We start from the raw sequence: 27473 nt of genomic DNA on the forward strand, positions 1-27473 counted from the left end.
CATTGGCCAATCAGAGTACTAAATACAAGCCACTGGGATGAATTGTACCTTAGAACAACACTAAACTGAAGTCTGGCATTGAGTGTGAGGATGAGGAGAGCAGCAGCAAAGGCTGATTCATGCACTCCGGCAGAATGCGTCAGCATTGTGGAGATGAAAGCCCAAACAATCCCCCTTGATTTACCCGACACTGCATTAAAACAAAGGACAGAAGTTAAGCCATTAAATGGACTGTCAAATTCATCTCTCATTTGAAACAGCAGAGAAAATCCTGTCGGATTTCTCTGAAGACAAGGCCTGATGGGAGAGGGAAATTGGAAAGCAGCAGGGAATTAATCCGGTGCTTTTGGGTAACTTCATAACTAAAATAAAACTAAAATTTATTTGGAAATAAATTATTAAACCAAAAGCTCACACATGTGGCAACTCGCCCTGTATGAGTGACCAATAAACGTGTACCACTGTACTGTGACCAAAGCATTAATCACACTGACAAAGGGACAGAGGGGAAGCAGCCTTGCTTAGGCAAGCTGTCTCAGTAGGGGCTGATGCCTAACAGTGCTTAAAGAGTCTGTCTGGTTAGGCTTGGCCTAAACCCATCACAATTAATACTGCTAAGCACAAAAAAAAATCAATCAGCAAAAAAATTGGCACATGAGGGTATACAGAATGCCAGGCCAGATCTCAAGTGACTTGCAGTCTGAGAGCCGCTGTACCAGAATCACAACACTGGAATCAACATGTCTCGTCACACCACTGGATGTTGTGGGGCAATTTCACAATAATCAGATCTCGTCAACAGTCTTGAAGGGACAGTGCACCCAAAATGAAAATGTCTTCTATCATCTTTTAGTAATGCTAATGTCGCTCGTCATTACACCAAGACAATTTTGTGTTTTGGCCATTCATATTTATAGTGTTTTGGCCAAGAACAAATCAATGGATGTTAACGCATCTTTTAAAAATCATGTTTTTTACTTTCAAGCAATGACTCATTTTTCATTCACTGACATGTCTTCCTTATGAAGTAGTAATAAATGCAATAATTTAGACTGAGGGTGAAACATTTCTCCATGTAAGGTGTTGAGTTTGCATCTATGAATGTTTTGCTAATGTGACAGCACCTTTAGGAAAAGGCTCTCTCAGATCATATTTGGGGATTTGTGGCATCTAAAAGATACTGTAGAAACCACCTAATTTACAGAAATGGTCACAGAACAAGATTATTTAGTTTAAATGATTCTAATCAACGGTTTGATTCAAAGTCATTACCAGTAATACAAATAAAGCACGATAACAAGGAAGTGGTGATGAAGTGCACAAACGCCATTGGCTCTTATTTGTCATGTGATGCATCTTTCTACTAAATACTTCATTTGTGATCCATTTAAAACAGAGAGTGGGTAAATTACAGGTAAATGACCTTTTACATGTTATTTTTTGCACTTCTGATGATGATTACAACCCTCATTCAGGAGGGTGGATTTCAGTATATTCTGAACACAGATCAAAGAGACAAATCATTTCATTTCTCCTTACGGTGCCCTCAGCCCTCAGCTCTACCCCCATGTCCCCCTGGTGACTATTTAGTGTTTGTGAAGCCCTGAGCACCAATTGCAGGCCTTTCTAAATATAGGAACCTCGCAGATGAGACATAAGGGCCCCTCCTACCACAACCACAGCTGTGTTTCTATGTGTGTGTGTGTGTGTGTGTGTGTGGACATGTGAGTAACTTTGTGTGGGGGATTGTTCATGTGCTGGCCATCTCATATTAGCTCACGTTACCTCATAAGTAGCTAAATATCATATTTAATGTTCTACACAATATGCACAGTGTGTGAAGGCTGAATGTGTTTATCTGTGAGTAGTATGGCACTCTGAGGGAAAGATTCACCACCCACTCAGCATCACAACCAGTGAGGGAAGGGAAATAAGTACATGAAATATACATTGGACAACAATAGAGCTGCTGAAGGAATCCCAGATAACCATGTGTGAGGCAGCAATCATTTTTACTAGGCTTACTCAGTGGTCTGTGATCATTTAAGTTAACACTTATTATCAAGCACCAAGGTATTTTATATATTTATATAAAAGATCATCTTACAAAAGTATACTCTGACTATGGGAACGTGGGCACACACTCACAACACACCTATAAACCTAAATGAGAAAAAGCTAATGAAGCTCATCCCCATGTGCACAAAGGAGAGGAAAACACCATATTAAAGAAATGCTGTTATCAGACCCAGGCCAACACTTCTCGCTTCCCTGTGGGAATCATATGGAATAGCAATTTATGGAGCATGTGTGGGGTGGTAGAGGTTAAATGAGGACTGTATGCGTGTGTGTGTGTGTGTGTGTGTGAGTGAGAGAGGTAGTGAAAGGCTAAGCAGTCAGTGATGCTTCAATGAAAGCTGCTGTCATGCTGAGTCCTAATATATGATGTCTGGGGAAAAAAGCAAATCTAAAACTGGAATAGAGTGGAATCTGATTGGATCTGTTTCTCATACAAAAACACAACACCTGAGTGACAGCAATAAATCTGAACATCTGCATGTTCAATGTACTCTGCTTAATTCTGTCTGGCTTGCAAAGTTGCTAACAAAATCTTTTGTCATACAGTCTAAGCATAAATTTGTATTCAATAGCTAGCTTAAAAGAACAGCTCACAAAAAAAGAACATTTACTAAAGGGATTGTTCACCCAAAAGTGAAAATCATTCACTCACCCTCATGTCGTTTCAAGCCTGTATGAATTTCTTTCTTCTGCTGAACACAAAAAAATATACTTTTAAGAATGCTGTTACAGTTGACGGTAGCCATTGATTTCCACTGTATGGAAAAATATACTATAGAGGTCAATGACTACCGTCAACTGTTTGGTTACCAGCATTCTTTGAAACATCTTCTGTTTGCGTACTTTTAAATTATGACAGGATTTATTTTGGGGTGTACTATAACTTTAAAAATAAGGAAACTTCAAGTATTTTCGCAACCTGTATGACTTTCCTTCTGTGGAGCATAAAAGATGTTTAGCTGAATTTAATGCAGCTCTTTTCCATACAGAGGGTCTGCCGATCTACAAAACTAGCAAAAAGGCATGTTCACATCTATCCAATCCAAAAATGACACATCACATCAAGCTAACATTACAAAAGATTTGTATTTCAAACACATTTTGTTCTTTTGAAATTTCTATTCATCAAAGAATTCTGAAAAAAAAAAAAATGTTATCACAGTTTCCACAAAAAATATTAAGCAGCACAGCTGTTTTCCGCACTGATAGTATAATAAGAAATCTTTCCTGATGAGCAAACCAGCTTATTAGAATGATTTCTGAAAGATCATGTGACACTAAAAACTACAGTGATGGTTAAGTTACATTTTAAAATACATTTAAAAAGAAATATAAAGAAAACCAGTCTTGTATGTGTCTACACTGCATTTTTAAGCCTCGTCTCCTGGTTCATCTGTGTCTCTAGTATGTTTTCCTACTTATATTTGGATCACCCTTCGCTTGTGTTTTTACCTTCTTGCTATTGTTTGGACTGACTGTGTGTGTTAAGACCTTTGCCTGTTTTAGGACTGATTGTGGATTACCCCTTTAATAAATCTGCATCTGGATCCTCAACCTTTGTGTACCTGTGCAGTTCATGACAAGTTTAATAATACTAGTGGATGCAGTAATGCATTAAATGATGAACAAAAGACAGATAATCCATTCTAATCATGCATCTACATGTGAGGTGTAGTCGAGCATTAAATTTATTATCTTGGGAATCAGGAATATTTGCACTTTATGTTAAGCTTTTCAGGTAATGCATCTGTGTTTAAAGGGTTGAGTCGTATGTGTTGTGTGTGCATGTCTCATATCAAACATACATAGGGTTCGATGGTAAACATTTAAATACCTTTGATCTATCACTTCTCTCCCACATTCACTGGTGACTCAGTACGTGTGTGTTTCATTGGGTTGGAGAGCTGGCAGATTAATCCAAATTCGGACAGGTGTTCCCAGTATCTTTACGTCATTTATGCCGTAGTCGCGCAACAAGAGAGACTGTCTCTGGCAGTACACGACGTAACGCTCTAAGGTATATTTGGAAGCACACTGGCAGGACTACACAGCACGCTCTCATCAAACGCTTTATTCAGTGTGTGTCAGAGAGATAGAGACTGAGAGTGAGCGAGTGTTTACTGCTGCATGACATAAAAACATTCATTTTCATTTGAAATATTTGTTTTATGTTGCGTGAATGTCCCTCATATTGTTTATCTATTATTACACCGTTGTGTGCCTTTTTTAAACGCATTGAGAAAATAATTAAATCCATCTATAATTTTATCATATTCATCCAGAATAAACATGCTAATGATGAGCCACAGAGTAAATAACGCTATAATAACCCAACAGCCCTCTTGCTCCCAGTGGCCCACTTTTAATAAGACAGAGAAGTGCACCCGCAACCAGGGAACAAAGGAAGTTGAGGACAGACAAGAGGTGCTATTCATTTTCTAAAACTGCACATCCTTGGTTCCCTTTTAAGATGAGAGGAACAGATAAGATGCAGGGATGGAAGATTCAAAGGATGATGCATTTGTCCTGCTCACTCGTGACGTCAATTTCTAATTGCTCTGCGCAGCTTTATTACCATAAGAAGTGCTCAAGGGATCCGCCGTTTTGTTGTTGGAGCTTGATTAATCAAGATATTCTTGTCTACATATTTTTATCTGTCTCAAGAAATCAAGATGTATATGTTGAAGTATGTGCAATGTAAATTTTATTTAAACTGCAAAGGGTAAAACTTGACTTAAAGGGATAGCTCACCAAAACAATTGAATGTTATAAATCTAAGTTATAAATCTTTGGAACATTATTAATGTCTAACTATCCCTTTTGATCTTTTTGATTCATCTTTCCTGAATAAAAGTATTCATTTCTTAATACTCCAAACATTTGAACAGTAGTCTATGTCTTACACTCCCGTTTAGAGCCCCATCTCTCTGAACAACTGCAAGCATCTGTATGAGGTGTGCCAGGGGAACCATGGGTAATGTTCTCCTCTCCGTCAGCATGAGTAATAAAAAGAGAACATATCTTTGGGTTGAGACAGACAGAATGGGTGGGCGCTATACTAGGCACATACACCATGGTCATCCGGGGAGTGTAAATTGCTGCTATGGGAGATGTACTGTATCTATGGGAGTCGGGTGTACTGGGCTATCTGCCTCAGTAACAATATGACACAGAGAGAAGAGAACACGAGGAGGAGAGAGAGAGAGAGAGAGAGTCGGGGAGAGGAAAGAGATAAGAGAGTATGATATAAAAAGGAACTGTGCCACAAGCCAAATAAACCTCTCCTTGTAAGGCTGAAGAACACAGAAACACAATCACTCACACACAGATATATACTGTATTGGTGTTTTTCTACTTTTGACACTTTGGCCTTGTGGACTGTGGAAATATACACTCTTCACATTCCTAACAGTTTATTAGCAATGCCCCAAAGCGGACATACTGTCCAGTACATGCAACACAAAAGAGTGCTATCACTTCTCTTCTGAATGTCAGGAACAAAAATGATTTCCAAATATTATCTCAGATCAGCAATCTTTCTGTGGTGGCAATTACATGTTTGGAATAAAATGGCAAAATGCAAAATTGCATAATTTATTAGCAGAGAAAGTGTTGTTCATGATGGAAATGACACTACAGTTAAGGGTTACTATCTAAAAAATAACACTACTACTTAAAAGTTTGGGATCGGTAAGATTAAAAAAAAATACTTTAATTCAGTAAAGATATATTAAATCAAAAGAAACAGTAAAAATGAACAGAGATGGTAAATACATTTATTATGTTACTATAATTTATATAATATATTTACTATGCTATATACTAATACTATATTTCTATTACAACTAAATGTTGTTCATTAGAACTTTTGGTTCACCAGTGAAACCTGAAAAAAGTTACCCGGTCTCCACAAAATATTATTATTATTTTCCGGACTATAAGTCACACTTTTTTTCATAGTTTGGCCGGTCCTGCGACTTATAGTAAGGTGTGACTTATTTATCAAAATAAATTTTACATGAACCAAGAGAAATGAACTAACAGAAAACATTACCGTCTACAGCCGTGAGAGGGCGCTCAGAGATACTGCTCACTGCTCCTGTAGTCTACACTAAGCAACATAGAGCGCCCTCTGGCGGCTGTAGACGGTAATGTTTTCTCTTGGTTCTTGGGTCTAAATATATGTGACTTATAATCCGGTGCGACTTACAGTATATACAGTATTGTTCAAAATAATAGCAGTACAATGTGACTAACCAGAATAATCAAGGTTTTTCGTATATTTTTTTATTGCTACGTGGCAAACAAGTTACCAGTAGGTTCAGTAGATTCTCAGAAAACAAATGAGACCCAGCATTCATGATATGCACGCTCTTAAGGCTGTGCAATTGGGCAATTAGTTGAATTAGTTGAAAGGGGTGTGTTCAAAAAAATAGCAGTGTGGCATTCAATCACTGAGGTCATCAATTTTGTGAAGAAACAGGTGTGAATCAGGTGGCCCCTATTTAAGGATGAAGCCAACACTTGTTGAACATGCATTTGAAAGCTGAGGAAAATGGGTCGTTCAAGACATTGTTCAGAAGAACAGCGTACTTTGATTAAAAAGTTGATTAGAGAGGGGAAAACCTATAAAGAGGTGCAAAAAATGATAGGCTGTTCAGCTAAAATGATCTCCAATGCCTTAAAATGGAGAGCAAAACCAGAGAGACGTGGAAGAAAACGGAAGACAACCATCAAAATGGATAGATGAATAACCAGAATGGCAAAGGCTCAGCCAATGATCACCTCCAGGATGATCAAAGACAGTCTGGAGTTACCTGTAAGTACTGTGACAGTTAGAAGACGTCTGTGTGAAGCTAATCTATTTTCAAGAATCCCCCGCAAAGTCCCTCTGTTAAAAAAAAGGCATGTGCAGAAGAGGTTACAATTTGCCAAAGAACACATCAACTGGCCTAAAGAGAAATGGAGGAACATTTTGTGGACTGATGAGAGTAAAATTGTTCTTTTTGGGTCCAAGGGCCACAGGCAGTTTGTGAGACGACCCCCAAACTCTGAATTCAAGCCACAGTACACAGTGAAGACAGTGAAGCATGGAGGTGCAAGCATCATGATATGGGCATGTTTCTCCTACTATGGTGTTGGGCCTATTTATCACATACCAGGGATCATGGATCAGTTTGCATATGTTAAAATACTTGAAGAGGTCATGTTGCCCTATGCTGAAGAGGACATGCCCTTGAAATGGTTGTTTCAACAAGACAATGACCCAAAACACACTAGTAAACGGGCAAAGTCTTGGTTCCAAACCGACAAAATTAATGTTATGGAGTGGCCAGCCCAATCTCCAGACCTTAATCCAATTGAGAACTTGTGGGGTGATATCAAAAATGCTGTTTCTGAAGCAAAACCAAGAAATGTGAATGAATTGTGGAATGTTGTTAAAGAATCATGGAGTGGAATAACAGCTGAGAGGTGCCACAAGTTGGTTGACTCCATGCCACACAGATGTCAAGCAGTTTTAAAAAACTGTGGTCATACAACTAAATATTAGTTTAGTGATTCACAGGATTGCTAAATCCCAGAAAAAAAAAATGTTTGTACAAAATAGTTTTGAGTTTGTACAGTCAAAGGTAGACACTGCTATTTTTTTGAACACACCCCTTTCAACTAATTGCCCAATTGCACAGCCTTAAGAGCGTGCATATCATGAATGCTGGGTCTTGTTTGTTTTCTGACAATCTACTGAACCTACTGGTAACTTGTTTGCCACGTAGCAATAAAAAATATACTAAAAACCTTGATTATTCTGGTTAGTCACATTGTACTGCTATTATTTTGAACAATACTGTATATGTTTCTTTCCTTGTCGTGACGTATTTTTGGACTGATGCGACTTATACTCAGGTGCGACTTATAGTCCGAAAAATACGGTGTGTGTGTGTGTGTGTATATATATATTTTTTTTTTTTTTACAAATAGACCCAGCACTGGTGAGCGCTTCATTAAAAAACATCTTAAAAAAAAACTTACCAACCCCAAACTTTTGAATGGCATTGCATGATTACAAACACACACATACACACACACACACACACACACACAGTCACACAGACACACAGACAAAATATTAAAATGGTTTATCCTTTTTACACAAATGTTTGTTTTATCATACTGTAGTTTAAAATGTAATGATTAATATTTGATGGATATTCCTAGTTTATGTCTGGATCTGGGATAAAACTTGTTACTTAAATACACAAAAAGAAGTACCCAAGGCAGGGTAGAAAATGTACGAGACTTTTTAATGTGATTTTCATATAACAAAAAGATAAAGCTGCAATCTCTTAGATTTAATAAAAATCAACCCCTGGGACATAAGAGTGCCTGAACTCGGAAAACTCGAAGAATGCATATATACAAAGGCATCCACACCAACGCCGTTAAATGAGCAGAGAGAAGGAAGTGAGAAATACTAATCTCAGCGCTGAGCCGCAGAGAAATCCGCCTTTTCAGCTTCCACCATCTGGAGCAGAAGAGCATCATGAGCCGAATCACTGCCACACACACACCATCAACCACTTAACATTACAAAAAAAACGCGTATAGGAACACCAAACATCCAGCTCATACTTAAAAAGTAAATAATGCTGAGTCTCATCACAAATATACTTTTGTAAAATAATCATCTTACAGCAGCAAGTGTCTGGGTATCTTTGGGGCCGAAGCGAAATAGACAGTGATGAGGATGAAGATGGCGCGTGGGCGGGTGGCAGCCGTGCGTGTGTTGTGTGTGTGTGTGTGTGTGTGTCATCCTCACGACTGGCTCTCCTCTGCAGTATCACCCTAAGCAGCTTTCTGCTGTTCACTGGCTGTGTGAGTGTGTGCTGAAGACAGACTGACAAGACACTCAAGAGTCTGGGGCTCATTTAAAGGTGCACGTGTTAGGAAACTATTGCACTTTAAAACATCCACCATTACTGACTGAAACGGTCTGTCTCTTAACATTTACAATTCACACACATAGGTCTAAGGATTTTGATATCAGATGGCTAAGCAATTGGCTGCAAACAACATTGGATGTGCAGACAAACATGACCGACCATTAACGCAACAACTGTTCCCTGCCATCAGATCGATATCATACTAAACCATTTAACCAAACTCATTATAAATCCATAATCCAAGTCCAAGAGAAAACCTGGAGGATTTCATACCTGATTACTATGGCAATAAAATCTCAGTCAAATGTTGAAAATGGTTGTGATCACAGTGTGAGCTGGGCTTGAGCTACTCTGTAATAGTACTACATTTCCAGGCTGTATAAAGTTGACAGAGCAACAGTTCTCTGGAGGTTTATGCGTTTCTGTACTCTGACTGCTGCAGTGGCATTAAAGCAGAACAAGATGAATGCACTTGACTGCAGGAGAGGTTCAGAGACATATGCGCTAATGAGTGAAAGTTCTTCATCAGTGTGTCGCTCCATCTACAGCATGAAATTCACAGCAGTCGATCACCTGGTGAAAGAGTCAAAGTATATTTTTATACTATGAAAAAAAAAATTCTCCTTCACAGGTGCAAAATCAACCAATGAATTCAGGGAATCAACAAGCGCCGGGATCTTTCTTGGCACCAGATGAAATCAAACATGTTTTTATTGTTTTTCTTTTCATAGATACAGTGTGAAACAGGCATGCTGGGTAGGGATATCAAGCTGAGCAGATAAACATTTTCAAACAATTGCCCTTTGAGATTTATAGCAGTGTTGGCACACAACTTTTGCTCTCGTTCAAGCACCAATACACACGCACACATACTCGCATACTCATGTATTATTCATTTATTCTTATTATTTCTATAGGGACTAATGCAAATGCAATATATATATATTTACATCAGTATGTGTGCTAAAAATTTTTGTTTAATCTGTATCTAAATCAGTCCTCGTCTTAAACATGAACTGATGCACCTCAGAGCAATATATCTTGCCTTCTGTGGTTGTGAGAACTGTATTGAATTTGTTTGTAAATGTATATCAGTAATGGAGTATTTAACTGCATTTTTATTTTGTGATTTCGCTACAATGGGAGGCATTTAGATGACATTTAGCAAATTAATAAATACATTTATCAATTAAAAATAAATAATAAACAAACAAAAAAATATTTCTTTGTTTGCGTGAACATTTGGACGGCATTATGCAAATCTTCCCACATCGTGACGTAGAGACGTGGGGGCGTGTTTAAATGAGACGTTTCAGGGGGGCGTGGACGAGACTTAACTTTTATAAAGAATATCTCTTTGGGTTTGAGACTTCAGTCTTTGCAGCTTTACAGATATTATATATTCACAAAGAGCTTGTAACACTCCAAAGAGAAAGGAACACTTTAAATCGCATCATATGACCCCTTTAATAAGATCTAGAGCATTTATGCTTATTTTGTCAATTAGATAAAAGAATAACCAAATAGAATGTTAAAGAATCTAAACTCTGTCATCTGTCTCTGTGGGCTCCACATCACGACAGTGTCAAACTAAACCACACGGAGGGTTAATTATTTGCCAACGGTTTGACTTTTCCACAGAGCTAACCATTGCCATAGAAACAGAAGTGAAGATGAACTACTTGTGATTTGATATTGAATGAGAATGACGTGTGTTTGTTTTATTGTTATTATTTCTGGTTAAAATAAAGTGGGAAGTTGGATGTGTGCGTGTCAGGAGGCAGAACGTAGAAAGATTTTAAACGGATCTAAAATTACTGAAGGATGTAACATAAGGCTATGGATGAAGAAACGATTTAAAGAATCGTGAAATGGGAATGCCTAATAATAATTCAGAGGACAGAAGGGAGGGAAAAATCTGTTAGAGATGAAGATCAACATGGCTGAAAAGATGACGGGTGGAAAGAGTGCATTAAATTGATCCCTACTGGCGCTCTAGGCCCTTCATTACTTACTGGGCAGATTTAGAGTAAGTGCCAGAAGAAGCATTAGTTCAATTGCCAGTAAAACTCAGCTTAAATGGCCCACAATTCTCCCTCAGGCTCGGCCAAGCTGAAGAAAGTAGATAGGGACAGGGCGGATGACTTGTCACCTATTCAGTCTTTATTCAAGGTATAACTGACCACAGTCGGAAATCTTTCTTAGGGGGTGTTTACATCAGATAAAATATTGCATAAGAAAAAACATGACATCTTAAAAACATGTTGTTGGCAGTTTTGGCATGTTTTTGGATGAATTTGAATCTGAAGACTCAATTTGTCACAAAATAAAATAAATAGGGTTAAACCATCTAAATAAAGATCTAGGGCTAGGCACAGTAGAGTACTGTGCAAAAGTCTTAGGCCATTAGTATTTTCACAGGCATAAAAAGGTTTTGAGCCAGTTATTTCTATCTTTTGCTGTAAGGAGGCTGACAACAACAAAAAACTGAGACAAACTTAAACAAGAAGAAATGTAGCAACGTCTCTAAGACACTTAAAAAAACCTACCTCTATAGCAAGGTAACAGCGTTGTTCTTGAAGCTGATAAATAGCCTGAATGCACTGTAAATCGCTTTGGATAAATGCATCTGCTAAATGTAAAATGAATTTTTGGAATTAGCAACGGAGGCGTGAGATAAGATGCATAAGAAACATACAAGAGCTATACTATAGAGCTATATAGAGCAAATGTCTTGAAATGCAACATCCGAACAACATTGTGGTTTGGTAGCACAGCAGTATTACCACCTCAGCTGTGCACTATTTTCAAATTATTCAAAGGGCTGTTGTCAATTATTTCTTACATAATTACGGCACTTTATGACAATGTTGTTTGTTTATTTCTGATGATTTAGATGTTTGTTTACTGAATTAAAATCCATTTTGTTCATAATCTGTGGCAGCATGTTTAAATGGACATGCAAGGCACTTTGAATGAAGGCAATAATGTAAAACCAACTCATTTTCTTGCTTTGGAAGTTACAAGAAGTGGATCAAAGGACATAAAAGAACTCGTAATGTGGTTGAAGTATACAGAAAATATGAAATAGAAGCCATTTAACCAGAAAACTGTGGTCGGTTTAAAAAATAGGCAATATAAAATATTTATTTTTAATTATTGAGTCTTAATATTGTAGAATTATTGTGGTCTCATATATTCTCTGTACGGAAAGTTGCATTCTCAAACTATTAATTTAGGTTTAACATATCTTTATTATTGTGATCAATCTCAAGTCCAAAGAAAGTTACTAGACCGGAATATAGTTTGCTCTTTTACAAACATATCCCTGCTGTGATGGAGCATCTGCCTGCCTTCAAACTGATGCTGCTCAGGTACATCCAGACTCACAGCGGGAGTAGGAGGCTGAGAGGACAACAACAATGGAGTCATATTTGCATTGTATGATGACTCCATTGTTGCATTCTGGATGCTTATCATGTCTTTAATCTCACTTTTTCTCATACAGTTTCTGCGCGTGCACAAGAAGCCCTCAAGGTCAAGGGACAGTGTGATGACAACTGACCTCCAGTCATTTACATCTGCTCACCGATCTGTGTCTGAGAGACAAGCAGCCACAAGCAACTCTAGCATGCTGCCTTACCTGACTGTTACTATGTTGCCTCAGCCTCAGATGGCGTGCCCACAGGCCACCCACAGTCCATTCACACAGCATCTGATGCATAATGCATACAAAAATGAACTCAGCAGTGCGAGCTTCCAGGAGTGAAGGTGATATTACTTCTTCATGGGTATTTTTGATACAATGCAACATATGCTAAGTTACAAAACAGACAAAAAAGTACAACATAAGCACCATAAAAGTAATCCACACTAACAAAAACCTGTTCAGAAATACATAAAATATCTGGACTGCTGCTCCTCTCCCAAGGAGCAGAAAAGACAATGGGGCAAGAGGTGAGAAACAACCTAAGGTTAAGAGCATAAGACCTCCTGAAAACCCTACTAACTGTGAAAGACTTTGTTAATGTGTCCACTATAAGGACAATACTGAACAAGAAGGTGTTTGTAAAATAACAAGTGGGAAACCACTGCTGCAAAAAAATCTGTCTTATGTTGGCCTAAACCCACGTGGTTGTTCCACAGTGCTTCCGGGAAAGGGCACTGCACACCAACACTGAAACTTCATCTCAACTGTGAAGCGTGGTGAAAGGTGCATCATAGTCCAACTGCCTCAAGGACTGAACATGTTTCATTCATTGGAAAACAAATGAATTTAAAAATGCATCAATACATTTTTCCAGTACAGCAGTTCATGAGTTTTAAGCTTTAGAGAGGACCCAAATCATACAAGTAATACCAACTAAAGAACATCTGAGAAAGAAGTCCTGACCTTAAGCCAGTTGAGATGTTGTGGTATTAGCTACAGAGGAAATCTACAGGAAGAACAGCAACAAGAAATGTTTGCTGGAGATTTTGTTGGAAAAAGAGGATCTATAAATGACTAAATAAAAAATAAAAAACATAGTTCATTCAGTAAATGAAAACTATCCCATGATTTACTCATCCGCAGGCTGTAGGTGTATATGACTTTCTTCTTTCAGACTGCCAAGAAAATGTCCTGGCTCTTCCAAGCTTTTTAATGGCAGTGAATAGTGGATAGTGGATGAATAGTGAATAGTGGTCAAGATTTTGAAGCCCAAAAAGAGTACATCCATCCATCATAAAAGGTGCTCCACACAGGGGGTTAATAAGGGCCTTCTGAAGTGATGCGCTCAGTTTGTGTAAGAAGAATATCCATATTTAAAATTATATAAACCAGTCATGAATTAGAAGTAGAAAATGAGGATTTGTAAAGGAAAATTTCAGATGATTTTGATATAAGCCAACCAAAGACTGGAGACTGTAAACAGCAATATCATATTCTCACTGGAGCTCACGCTTCACCTGCGTCATCTGCTGGAATGCCACTCTCTCGCAGGTACGACAGTTACTCAGGGAGTTTACCGCTTGTTTTAGTTTTAAATATGGATAAATGTATTGCTTCACTTCAGAAGGCCTTTATTAACCCCGTGGAGCTATGTGGAGCACTTTTTATGGTGGATGGATTTCCTTTTTTGGGCTTCAAAATCACGTGCCTCATTCACTGCCATTATAAAGCTTGGAAGAGCCAGCTCATTGTTTAACTCTGATTGTATTTGTCTGAAAGAAGAAAGTCTTATACACCTAAGATGGCTTGAGGGTGAGTAAATCATGGGGTAATTTTCATTTTTAAGTGAACTATCCCTTTAAATTCTCTTACTTTCTCCATTCTGCATTGTGAATAATTACTCAATGAATTCAATAAAAAAAATTAAAATACAACTGTTAATTTAGTCATATTGTGTTTGTTAACAATTGTTAATTCAATTAAGATAAGACTACATTTGAACAATTACCAATTTAGAAATTTAGATATTTTTTAAAGAGTTAACTTATTATTGCTACTACACATACAAAATACTATAAATAAACATCACATTTTATATATAGATAGTTAAAAAAGATGTTAGATGCATCTTTAAAGATGTATGACTATTAGGGGAAAAAAAAATCACACTGTGAATAAAGTAAATGATGTAAAATCAACAAATGTCATAGCTCAGAGAGAATATAATATCAAGACAAAATAATTCCTAATTAGACTGCTGTGTACAGTAAATATGCATCAGAAGCCATTGAGCTAGAAAACTCAGGACATTTTTATGAAACTGCAAGATAAGTAGCCAATTAAAATATTAATGAGCATAGTTTTAATAGTTAAAATGTTAGTGAGTATAGTTTGTAGTCTGCTATTTTCAGAGAGAGAGAGAGAGATAGAAACTATACAGGTTTGGAACAACACAAGGGGAAATAAATGATGACTGAATTTTCATTTTTCCTTACCTGTTCCTATGATTAGTGTACTAGAGTTTCTTTAAATGAAAATAATCTATTAAATGTTCAACAATCAGATGAACAGGCTCAGGTGTACAGTGCCATAGCTGGGCCTCGGGATGGAGTGGTAAAGATATATGGTCGAAAAGCTTGTGCTATAGGGACCACTTAGCACTGAGCCGCACGAGGCCACGCCATTGTTCACAAACACCCTGCAAGTGTAACAGCTGGCACAAAGCAGCACACAGTGAACTCCTGGGGCAGTGCATTGTGGTATAGAATAGAATAGTCTTCCACCACCTGCTCAGGGGGAGATAGGGCTTTGTCAAAATGAGCTCTGACCTCTATCCCTCCTCTGTGAAACTCTGAAATCACTCTAAATAGCAGCTGCTGGGTGAGTCAACACAGAGGACTGATGGAGGGAAGCTGCCTGACCCGCACATCTTCACCGTGCTCAGGTACAGCCGTCTCAGCGGGAGCTCTGACAGCTGACGCCTAGAGCACACTAACACTGAAATCACTTTGAAGTCTGGGCTGATGTAGAAAGGAATACCTACCATCTCTCACCATCATTTCCTTTTTATGTTTATTGACCTAGAGCAAAGTATTTTGCAAAGGGTTTTTTTTTTTACTTGTGCATTTAAAAAACACATCAAGACAGTAAATATGTTTGAGAAATGTAAGGTATATCAACAAATGTAAGGAACATCAAATATTATGTCTTTTTCTATCCAAATACAGTTATATTTCTTTAAACTGAAATATCCATGCATTGAAGGACTAATCGGAGATAAGTTGAAGTAAAATTAAGCCATAAACCAACAAGTCAACACTATAATCAAAGTTGACCTATTCACTCTTAAGTTCTTGGTCTGGTCATGAACATTAACTGGGCCATGTGTCTTGTAGTACACTTCATCAATATTCAATAACTTGTTCCTCTCAATTTTCCTTTTTGGCTGACATCAGATAGGTCACACAGGCGTTAAAAAAAAAAAAAAAAAAAAAGCCTAATACCTATTTAGACATTGTTTTAGCACATTAGCGTTCAACCTGAATCCATTTTGGTAAAGTAACAGCTACTATTCACAGTCTAGTCCATTCCTATGTTTTTCCCAATTTACTTGGAAATGCATAAAACTAAATTAGTAAAATGGGTTAAAAATTGCAATTCAGGTCGTCTTTAATATTATGTCTTAATATACCCAAGAGTTTAAAAATGGGAGTCAAGAAAAAGTTAAATAAAATTAACTGATGTTTATAGAGAATCTTTACCTTCAGTTAAATTTTTTGGAATATATTTCAGTATATTTCAAAAACAGATCTTGCATTGTAACTTTGCTAAAATAAGAATATTCAAATAAGAAAACATCAGCGAGTAACAGCATACTGGCCTTACGGTGAGTGAAAAAGTGATTCTGCAGATATATGGAGATTTCATTGAAAATCATAAAGTTTTAAAAATCACTGAAACATTAATAAAATAGTGTACACATCACAACTGCTGTATATGATAGCTTTGCATTCACTTTCAGAGCATTTCTTCTCGTTCATTTATTGCAATCAGAAAGTACAGCACTGCGTTGTTTAATACTGCCATGTTCATTACAACACCCCCCCCCCACCACCACCACAAATCAATTTCATGCTTGTAAAACCCTCCCTCAATAAGTTGACTGCTAATTAAAGCATCTACAATAATCTAAATAAATACTTGACATTTAAATGTTTCTTACATAAGTGAATTTAGTTATACATGGGTACATTTGCCAGCCAGACAAACAAGGAACAATCTGTTTGAAGGGAGCAGTCATTATTTGTTTGGTGCCAATGTTACACACTTCCCTTTCATTTAACTACATTTCCACAGACCCAATATTTTCTAAACGCATGAAACACATGGCAACACGGTATATATGTACGTGCATGAGAACAAATTGTGAAAAGTAAAGACGTCTGCTGGATTTTGTGAAAGTGAGCTCAACGCTTTAGCTGTGGACTGTATATGTGCCTGCGGCAAAGCACTGATGGTCAGAGAAGCACAATCCTCCCAAAGCTCCCCTGGGGAAAGAAAATAATCTTTAAGTGGGGTGAGGAATGTTACAAGCCACCAGCTCTGAGACAATTACTTAATTTTGGAGAAACTCTTTAATCGTCTTCCTCTCGGAGCATTGAATTACAGCAAAAGCTGAAGTATACAGAGAGATTTCTCTAAAGCTAATGTGATGAAGTCTGTGGACTCAGATCAAGGTGACTGATGGACACTCAAAAGCACAGAGCAACTACATTTGTGAGAATGTTTCAGACTAGTTCTTATCTGATGGGTCGAAGGTTGGTTTAGAAAATGGAAAATGCAAATAATAAAATGCTAACCAACTGTATAAATCAAAGATGGTGTGATCCAATCAAACTTTATTTTGGCCCAAATTTATCTGTCACTAAGTAAAACTTAAAAAACTTAAAGGCTTTACAGGTGTTTTGAGTTAATTAGCTGATTAGAGTGTGGCACCAGGTGTCTTCAATATTGAACCTTTTCACAATATTCTAATTTTTTGAGATACTGAATTTTGGATTTTCCTTAGCTGTCAGTTATAATCATCAAAATTAAAAGAAATAAACATTTGAAATATATCAGTCTGTGGGTAATGAATAAATATGATATACAAGTTAATACAAACTTTTTGAATGGAATTAGTGAAATAAATCAATTTTTTAAATGATATTCTAATTATATGACCAGCACCTGTATATACGTGTAATTTTATATATATATATATTAGGGGTGTAACGATACGCGTATTCGTATTGAACCGTTCGGTACGAGGCTTTCGGTTCGGTACGCGGTACGCATTATGTACCGAACGGTTCGTTGGACTAATTAATTAAATTTGGAAAATAAAAAAGGTGTGTGAAATATAATGTTATGCGTTCAACAAGGTAGCCCAATAACCCAAACGACGTAACAGGCAACGCCCCTGACACCCCCGAAGAAAAAAAAAACACACTTATATGTTTATGTTAGGCTACTCAGTCAGGCGCTCGCTCACTCAGTACGCGCTGAAGGCTCGGTACCACGGAGCCCCGCGAGTCACCTGTAGGAGAGAAAAAAAATCAATCCGTGGCGACGGTTTTGCAATCCGTCCCCTCAGTTTATAAACCATCCTCATGAATTAATAAACTGTTCACTCGGTTTAACAAATCGTACCCACGGATTAACAAACCGTGCCCACGAATTCCCAATGCGTGCGCTCAGATTGTGTAAACCGTACCCTCGGTTTTTGAATCCGTACCCACGAATTCATAATCCGTGCGCACGCTTTCGCAATCCGTTCCCTCGGATTTGAAAACTGACACGCATTTTACACTTAACAGTGAAACATGCATCTAACTCCGGCAGGTGGGGTGAGGTGGGTGGAGCTTAGTATAATAAAATCACAAAAATAAGTCTTCATGTTAAGAAAGAATTGTACACAAGCATTTCCAAAACTGTCAAAGGTTATTTAAAAATAAAGCAATTCACAAATTATTTTATGACAAACATTTTTACTGTCTTGTACTCATTTATTTAGCCTACAAATTAAAATTATAAAAAATAACTTTATTTTTATTTGTATCATTATTATATATTATTAAACAGGTTATGCATAAGAATCTTTTATCCAAAATAACTTACAAAAGAGGAAAAAATTACTCCAGAGTCAGTCACAATGCCAGGTTTATTGCACAATAATAATCAAGTGCTATTATAGATTATCAGCAATTGAACAAGATTTTAATGCGCATCTTTCTTATTAAATCTTTGTATTCCACCTCGTACTACACTTGATAGAGAATCACTTAAGGCACTTTGCTGTAAACCTATTCCACATAATAATATTCAATAAAACTGTATGTTAACACGTAGGAGTTTGCTGCATGAATCCGTGAGTACGGTTTACAAATCCGAGGGAACGGATTGCGAAAGCGTGCGCACGGATTATGAATTCGTGAGTACGGATTCAAAAACCGAGGGTACGGTTTACAAAATCTGAGTGCACGGATTGGAAATTCGTGGGCACGATTTGTTAAATCGAGTGAACAGTTTATGAATTCGTGAGTACGGTTTATAAACTGAGGGGACGGATTGCAAAACCGTCGCCACGGATTGATTTTTTTTCTCCTACAGGTGACGTCCTGGGCTCCGTATACGGACATCACCGCAGCGAATGGTGCATTTACGTTATAGCCGCGGATATGAGACCTTACTCTGTAGTGGAAAACGCAGGTTTTAAGAACATGCTTAATGTAATTGAGCCCCATTACAATATTCCTTCACGAGCCCATTTCAGCCAGACCGTAATTCCTGCTTTGTTCCAAAAAACATAAGCCCAAATAGAGAACCAACTGAGTAAAAACACACTCAATATAAAGAGTTATAGAGTTCAATATAAAAAGAGTTACATCTTTGTATTTGTTCATAACTACTACAACAATATTACATTTAATTTGTAAAAAAAATTTATAAGGAGCTATTTTTGTTTTATACAGTATGCTGCTAAGAAAACACCATAGAAGATGGGTAAAGAATAGCTCCATCATTGTTCAATGTAAAAAAAAAAAAAAAAAAAAAAAAAACACATACTTTGTTAGTTTTAATAAATAAAACATTTAAATAAAAATCAAGGAAATTTATCTGCCAATTTTTTCTTTTTGCTGTATCTAAAACGTACCGAACCGTACCGAACCGAACCGTGACATCAGTGTATCGAACCGAACCGAACCGTGAATTTTGTGAACCGTTACACCCCTAATATATATATATATATATATATATATATATATATATAATATTAATAAATTACTAGCTTAAAATTTATATAAATATTTATATATATATTATTTTTTATATATATATATTATTATTCTTCACTGTTGCTTCCTCAGAAAAAATTGGCCTGCACGCCACACAGCAATCAAACAAAGTTCTTTCACAACAGCAGAGAGGAAGGGGCTAATGGTTTCAGTGTCTTTTATTTCGGATTGCGTGTATGTGCGCACGTAGCGAAGGCTTGCAGTTGGGCTTTCCGTGTACGTGCGATAGCTCCATTGTGTTTTTTGAGCACCATCTGTCTCGCAAGTTACCGCATCCAATAATGAAAGAATTAGTAGGTGAAACTTACATTTTTCAAAATGTAAGAGTTTAAAGTGTTTGTTTGCACAGCTGTCTCGTTCCTACATGAATCAGAGATGGATTTGTAACCATAGTGATCTGCATCTCCGCTCACTGCCCAGACAAATTTATATAATGAGATCACACAAACACATGCACACAAAAACGCATCATCTTCACGGCTGTGGAGCTAACCAAATGGCAAACACATGCTAGTCTAACATTGTATCAGCAGCTTGCACACCTACACACAACATGGGCTGAATTAAGACATGTGCTAACAAGGCCAAATCAGATGCACTGCACATCAAGCCTTTGCATAATATCATTCCGAAACAACATTATCTGCACTGAAACTTTGAACGAAGACAATGCAGCAGATTTATGTCAAACAAAACTGTTCATTTTTAACTATCCAAAACTCAAAAGCAAAACTTGTTGATTTTTCATTAGGTTTTGATGACAAAATAAATGAATAAATGAATAAATTAATTTTAATTAAATAAATGTAATTAATTTAATATATAAATTATATACAAAACAAAATTCTGAGAAATTGTTAGTTAATAGTTGCCTCTCAGTCACCATCTCGGTTTGAAAACCTGCAACTGCAGCTGTGTGTGAAATGATCTTCCTTGCTGGGTTGTGCTCCGGCGCGGATGAATCTAATGTTTTGAGAAGTATGTGTGTCAGTCACCGCACGGTTGTGGATATTTACTGTACTTTGCAATAACAGATTCTAGCCTACGTCTTGAAATATATGACCCAAATAAAAATTGTCACGATATATTGCTCAAATAAAAAAGGTAATGGATGATATATATGTATAGACAAACATTTGCATGTGTCATATTTAATTGTAAGAAAAAAAAATCAAATTTAGCCATTTTTGAGCTATTTCCATCTGAAAACAACATCAGAGAATGCACTATAGTGTGTCATGAATATTCAAGAGACTGCAGATCTTTATCCTATGAGAAGGCGTGGACTCATAATTATTCATGACACCATGTAACATTTTCTCAAGACCAGCACTTCAAACCCTGCTCGGCTTCCACTGCATACATGCTTTCGATCAATGAAAGATGTTTACTGTATGTGCAACAAGAATTTATTACATAAGAGTTTTTAGATATATGGAGAGGTGGGCCAGGTCTCATCTGAGATGTTTCCACTGACACAAACAGCATCCATCCATCCATATTCTGTGTTAACCAACTATAATGAACTAATTATATTCGTCAATCAACAACAAGGAAGAATCTTGAAAGCGAACCTGTTAACTGTCACTCGCGTTTTTGAAGATTGTGCATGATACAAACCAAAATTTTTATAATTCATGACATTTTCTAACATGATTTTGATGTGCCATTTACATGGTAATGCAATGTCTGATTTTAACATGGGTTTTAAAGGATGAATTTTGAGATTTTATGTTTTCAAGTGATATATAACTTCTGATGATTTCTAAAATATGATAGAGAAAAAGGCAACGAGGAAGTCTTTTTTTTAAACAAAGGTCAAAACTCCTTTTGTAATGTAGATTTCTGAGGGTGCACTCTTGTCATAAATTAATCTATTACTTTTCCTACATAATTTTTAACAAAAAATATTGGTAAAATATATATTTGGGAGTCTTAGACCTTTCCAACAATATATAGTTTGTCAAGATTAGATTAAATTTGATTGTAATATAGTATAGTCAACGTAGGTGTCCCGTATACGGGGCGGGGTGACATTTATCAGGTAAAAAAAAATGCAAATGCTCATTTGTTTATATTTTCAAAGCATAGTACAAATGCAAAAAGCTGAATTATTTATTCATAATTCATTCTTAATTTAATTTGCTGAAACTATTAATAGCTTGAAGCTTGACAAGCTACAGCTTCTCCAACACCCTGCATCGTTCACATGCTTTTGTTTAGCACTGACACAATCTTAGAGCACAACAATATTTTTTTATTGCAGACATTTTAGCACTCTATAATGAGAAACACTATACGAGCTGACCTCAATTCTTACTTGTACAGTTATCTTTTAAAGAGGCAGCACTCTCACTGCGTCCTGCATAATTTACTGAGGGAAAGCTCACTTTGCCTGAATCACAAACTTTCAGGAAAAATGGACCAAATGGGTTCAACAGGATTATAGCAGAGACTTTCACCGACATACTTTAAAATCATCTCCAGGGGCTTCTGTACAAACCAAAAGATTCTATTAAGATGCTTCTGTAACAGATGAACAAACCGCCCTTAAACACAAGTACAGTACTTCTTTAAAAAGAAAGATGGTGTGAAATCTACAGAGATATCCGTAGATCCAGTGTGTCTAGAGGGCAAAGGGAATCAATGGTTTGGATCATCAGAGCAAGCGGTTTGGAAGAGTCTCTTACTGTGGTGTATCTGATGAACACAGAGGGCATTATGGGTATTAAGGGGGCAGAAGGGCAATACGCACTTCTCTCTGCCTCTCTTGTGAAGAGACAAAGAGGAGAGTAGCAGAGCAGTGAGTGAATCATGGATTGGCATTGCAACTCAGCCTGTTCCGTTCTAAAAATGTCTCTGGGTCAAACACACACACACAGATTTACACACCTGTTGCCTGGCAACAAGAATGCTCTCTTGAACAAATGAGCGTAGGGAAGTGAGAGGGATGGTAGAGAATGAGATACAGATAACAGCAGTCAGAGAGAGAGAGAGAGAGAGAGAGAGAGAGAGAGAGAGAGAGTTCACTGTCACAGGCCCATCGGTGTGCTATTAAGAGGGTTGCCAACTTAAGCACAAGAAAACAATGAAGACAGTGGTGACAGATTATGAAGACATTTACATTTATGTCATATATGCTTTTGAGCATTAGTGGCACCATTAGTGGCAGGTAACAACTGACCACACAAAATCTGCCAGTGTGCCAGTGTATGCAAGTATGCAGTACATGTAAAGCTCAATCTCTGCTTGAATAAAACAATGCTAAAGTGCAATGTAATCTTTATTTACACATGAACTATAAATAGTTGTCTGTTGGCTTTACTCTTTATGGATGCACTGAGAGTAAAATTCAGGCTTATAAACTGACAAACTGATAAAGACAATAATTATTGTCAGATTATAGCCAGAAACTCCGTTTTTTTTTTTTCAAAACTTTCAGTTTTTAATTTCTATTAAACTATTTTTTATATAATAAATATCTGCCTTAACGTGAAAATAATTATCAGATTTTCTGTATCAGACAGAAATCAATGATTTCTTATTTTTTGTGTTATACAAAAGTGTCCCACATATGAATAGCAATTTAGCTAGTAATATGTTGTAATTAGACATTTTATGAAAAATGAGGCATCTTTTCTGCATAAGACAACTTGCTTACTTTCATGAAACCAAATAAATTCATCAGATCAATTATTAAAAAAAAATTAACAGCAAGAAATCCAGTGAAAAAATGTGCACCAATGTATAAGAAATTAACTAAAAGTGAATAATGCTTAACATTTCACCCTTCACAAAATACACGTACTACCATTCAAATGTTTTGGATCAGCAAGAAAAAATAAAAGACATTAATACTGATGACAAATTCAGTTTGTGTTTATCATTGCCAATGTCTGTATTTCCATTTCAACAATAGATTTTTTTGTCATGTAATCTGTCATATATAATGCTGACACATAATTTACACAAATACCAAAGTGTTACTGTGTTATCAGCTGTATTTCAGGAGTTAAACGCTGAAAAATGAGACAAACTGCATCCCACATTGGATTTAATACACAGGATGATTCTGTGTTATATGGTATGGTTGACAACAATGACAATCCACTCCTCTCAGAGTGATGGTGAGACACTCTGTTTCCTTACAAGTTATAAGTCAAAAATCTATATAGAGTTACTTTAAGTCTTAAATAAAAAAAAAACTTGTCTACCTAAATAGCCATCCACTCCAAATGCCATCCCACTGACAAACAGACACATCCTCACACCGCAACACACACTCAAAGTGCACACCAAAACATTCATGTTTAGAAACAAAAATACGAGATAGGACTTCTGTGGTTTTAACCGGTCACAGCTGCACTTCTCTAGCTTGAGTCTCTATTATTGTCGTTATCACAAACAGCATCAGCTAAAAAAAAAATACAATTTTCTTTCTTATGATTGAGATCAAATTCAGTATGAGATGTGTTATTTACAAAATCCAGATGGTTTGGCTCAGACCCTGATTGATATTTGGATACAGAATAGTTCTGATAAGCCAAAGGGGTGCAAGGGTAAATGGGATTTCAAAGCCATACAAATACAGAGTGGGCCCTCAAAGCAATCTGTCTCTAAGATGACGTGAAGGATATCAAAGAGAACAAGCCTTGCTCACAGACAGAGAGAGAGAGAGAGAGAGAGAGAAAGAGAGAGAGAGAGAGAGAGGTGAAAACAGAGGTCTTTGATACCAAAGCCCTGGACAGAATTAGTTCTTCATACAGCCTGTTTTAGGACCCTAATGCTTTTTTTGACACAAAAGGAGATTATGAATAACCTCCTGTATACCGTATATTTTTGGTATATACAAATTTGTATTTTGATGACCTAAATGAGAGTGTGTATATTGTATGTTAATACCCATGCAACATATTCGTGTTCTAGGAATCTTTATTAGTTTTTGTATCAACACTCAATCCAGTTACATTTCAAAATACCATGTTCAAACGAGTTGTAAACGTTCCCTTCGAAAGTTAAAGTCACTATTGGCTCACCAATCCCTTGGAGATGTGACCTCCATATAAGTTAAAAGCCCTCACTTCTCTCTTCTCTAGTGTCCTTACCCTCTCATCTTTTGGACATCCAGTCTTACCACGACCCACAGCACACCACCAAATTCATCACTCTTCAAACCCTTTTAGGATAAGCTGTAGATCCCGTTGATGGTTTCTCTCAGGTGGTTAACTGACCCATTTTCCATAGCTGCATTCTTTGGTTTCATTTATCCACTTTAGCTCCCCTTTGTATGTATGTGTGAGTGTGTGTGTGTGTGTGTGTGTGTGTGTGTGTGTGTGTGTGTGTGTGTATATGTATGTTAGACAAGATTTGTGTTAGTGTTTAGTTAATAAACTTTTGTGCACAAAGTACATAAGTTTCTGATTCTGTCGCTGCTTGTGTATGATTTCCCTTTAACGATTGCTGATCTTGTTACATGCTCTAATGCACTAGTACTGTAAGAAACTATTTTCTGTGGCCACGAAAATATAATTTCTTAGAGTTGATATAAATTACAATGAATGGCTGCTGGATGAAATGATTAGTTGATTGTATTTTTAATTCTGATACAGTTACTACTGGCAGCTGATATAAATAATTGTAATTAATCATAATTAATTGTAATTATTGATATAAATTTCCTTTTTGAGCTAATTTGCTACACTTGCCAAGTAAATAAACTAATGCACTTTTATTTTATTATGTAAAAAAAAAAACATTTTTTGAAGTGATACGAGACACCTTAAAGTACAGCACAGTGCATCAGGTTATACATTCATTGTATAAAAATATTTGACCAGTAAGAATCACTACTCCAGAAAGCTGTATAATAACATCTTTCAAGTTTAATTATCAGGCCACATGGTGGTGGCATATGGCAATTAGCTTGCGCTTGTTTTAATAAGGCAAGGCATGGATCACGCTGGTATTTTTATTCTTGTATGATTTGTGCACCCTGAAAGAGAGCACAAGAGACTCTAACTTCATGGAGACTGAACAACAGAGGCATAATTATTAACACACTAATGCACATGGATAAATACGTGATACACAACCCTGCAGCTCATTCTCCAGTGTGTTCATATTTTACACACATAAAAGTGGCCACAAATTCATATCAATTGGACCTGACAGCAAACCTACATGTACCACGTCTAAATGGTATTACTCTTTTTACATTCAAAGAGGTTAGTCAATCATAACAGAGGTCATTTATATAGAGGTCTTAAAGGTACAGTAGCAAAAGACTACTTTAAAGGAGAAGTTCACCCAAAAGTTAACACCTGTCATTATTTACTCATGTAAATTATAATTTTAAGGTGCTCTTCTGCCCTTTTGAAAGCTCCAGGTCTTATTTTTTAATTGCATTGTATTGCTTTATTTCCAGTTCCACGGAAGAAATACTCATAGGTTTGGAATGACACAAGAGCAAGTTAATTATCATCTTTATTTTAATTATTATATGTATTATATATATATATATATATATATATATATATATATATATATATATATATATTTTTTTTTTTTTTTGTATTATATATGCATATTAATAATTAACAATAATATTAATAATTACTGATTATTCATTATTATTATTACTATTATTATTTTTGTAAAAAGCCAGATTATGAGAGTAAAAAATATCAAATATCAAGATTGGAAAAATGCTCATGCAAAAATAAACCCTCTAGTGTTTTGGCTAGTCTAGTGCAGGAAACCTTGACTAACCTTATAAGTGGACCTAAAAAATTATGATAAAACTATAGAACTTCTTTATGATATGGCCACTTGTGAATATGTGTCCCTCACATCCTCAATATTCTTATTTTATGACAAACGCCCAGAACACAACTTGCATGCTAATTTCAAACGATCAGCTGCTCTGGGTATATGAGCAGACAGATCGTTTATAATTCTGTGGACGTGACCAAAGTATTCATTAAAGAACCACAGGCTTATGAGCTCTCTCTTGCACACGAACACAAATACAGGTCTTGTTTTAGCCGGCCTGCTGATAGCTTTAAAACGGTTCCACAGTCCAGGCCTCAATGCGGCTCAGCCGGTGGAATGCGGCTTAGCTGAAACGAATCCCTGTGAATAAACACTCTTCCTCAGGGTCTCAAACTGGATACACTGTCACCTGAACACACACCTACACAAGATAAAGGGGAGGGAGAGTGTGTGAGAGAGACTTTTCTCTGCAGTGTAATTCTTTGTGTCACGGTATGGCATGACTGATGCCTTGATTTGGAGCTGGTATATCCGGAGCACTCTAGAAGCGCCGGCAACGAGAGACATTCATTACAACCACAGTGATTGTAGCAAAGATAACAGCAGCCAAGATTGTACAACGAATCGTGCTCTGACAGACAAAAGAAGAACCAAACTTTGTTTTCCCCAGTTACAGTCTAATTAACTTAAATAATTAAAAGCAGAATTCAAACATACAATTATGTGAATACATTTTTCTATGGTTAGTATGTTTTTAATTTCCAAATAAAAATTAATTTGGGGGGTGGGGGTGAGGGTTGGGGTTAAACTTAAAAAATGTCAGGGTATATGTCCCACAAACTTTAGTTAAAAAAAGCCTTAAAAAAATGCAATTCTTAAAAAAATTATTTTGTAATACTTTATTTTTATTTTTCC

The 27473-nt window shown here is 36.6% G+C and overlaps 1 protein-coding gene across 1 annotated transcript in view; it reads right to left on the reverse strand.

Moving 5' to 3' along the window:
- The window catches only part of LOC113094738 (kelch domain-containing protein 8B-like), an 88538-nt gene that overhangs the window by 47847 nt on the left and 13218 nt on the right, over positions 1-27473 (reverse strand). The window lies entirely within an intron of this gene.

Source organism: Carassius auratus, unplaced genomic scaffold (assembly GCF_003368295.1).
Source record: "Carassius auratus strain Wakin unplaced genomic scaffold, ASM336829v1 scaf_tig00215416, whole genome shotgun sequence".
NCBI classification, from domain to species: domain Eukaryota; kingdom Metazoa; phylum Chordata; class Actinopteri; order Cypriniformes; family Cyprinidae; genus Carassius; species Carassius auratus.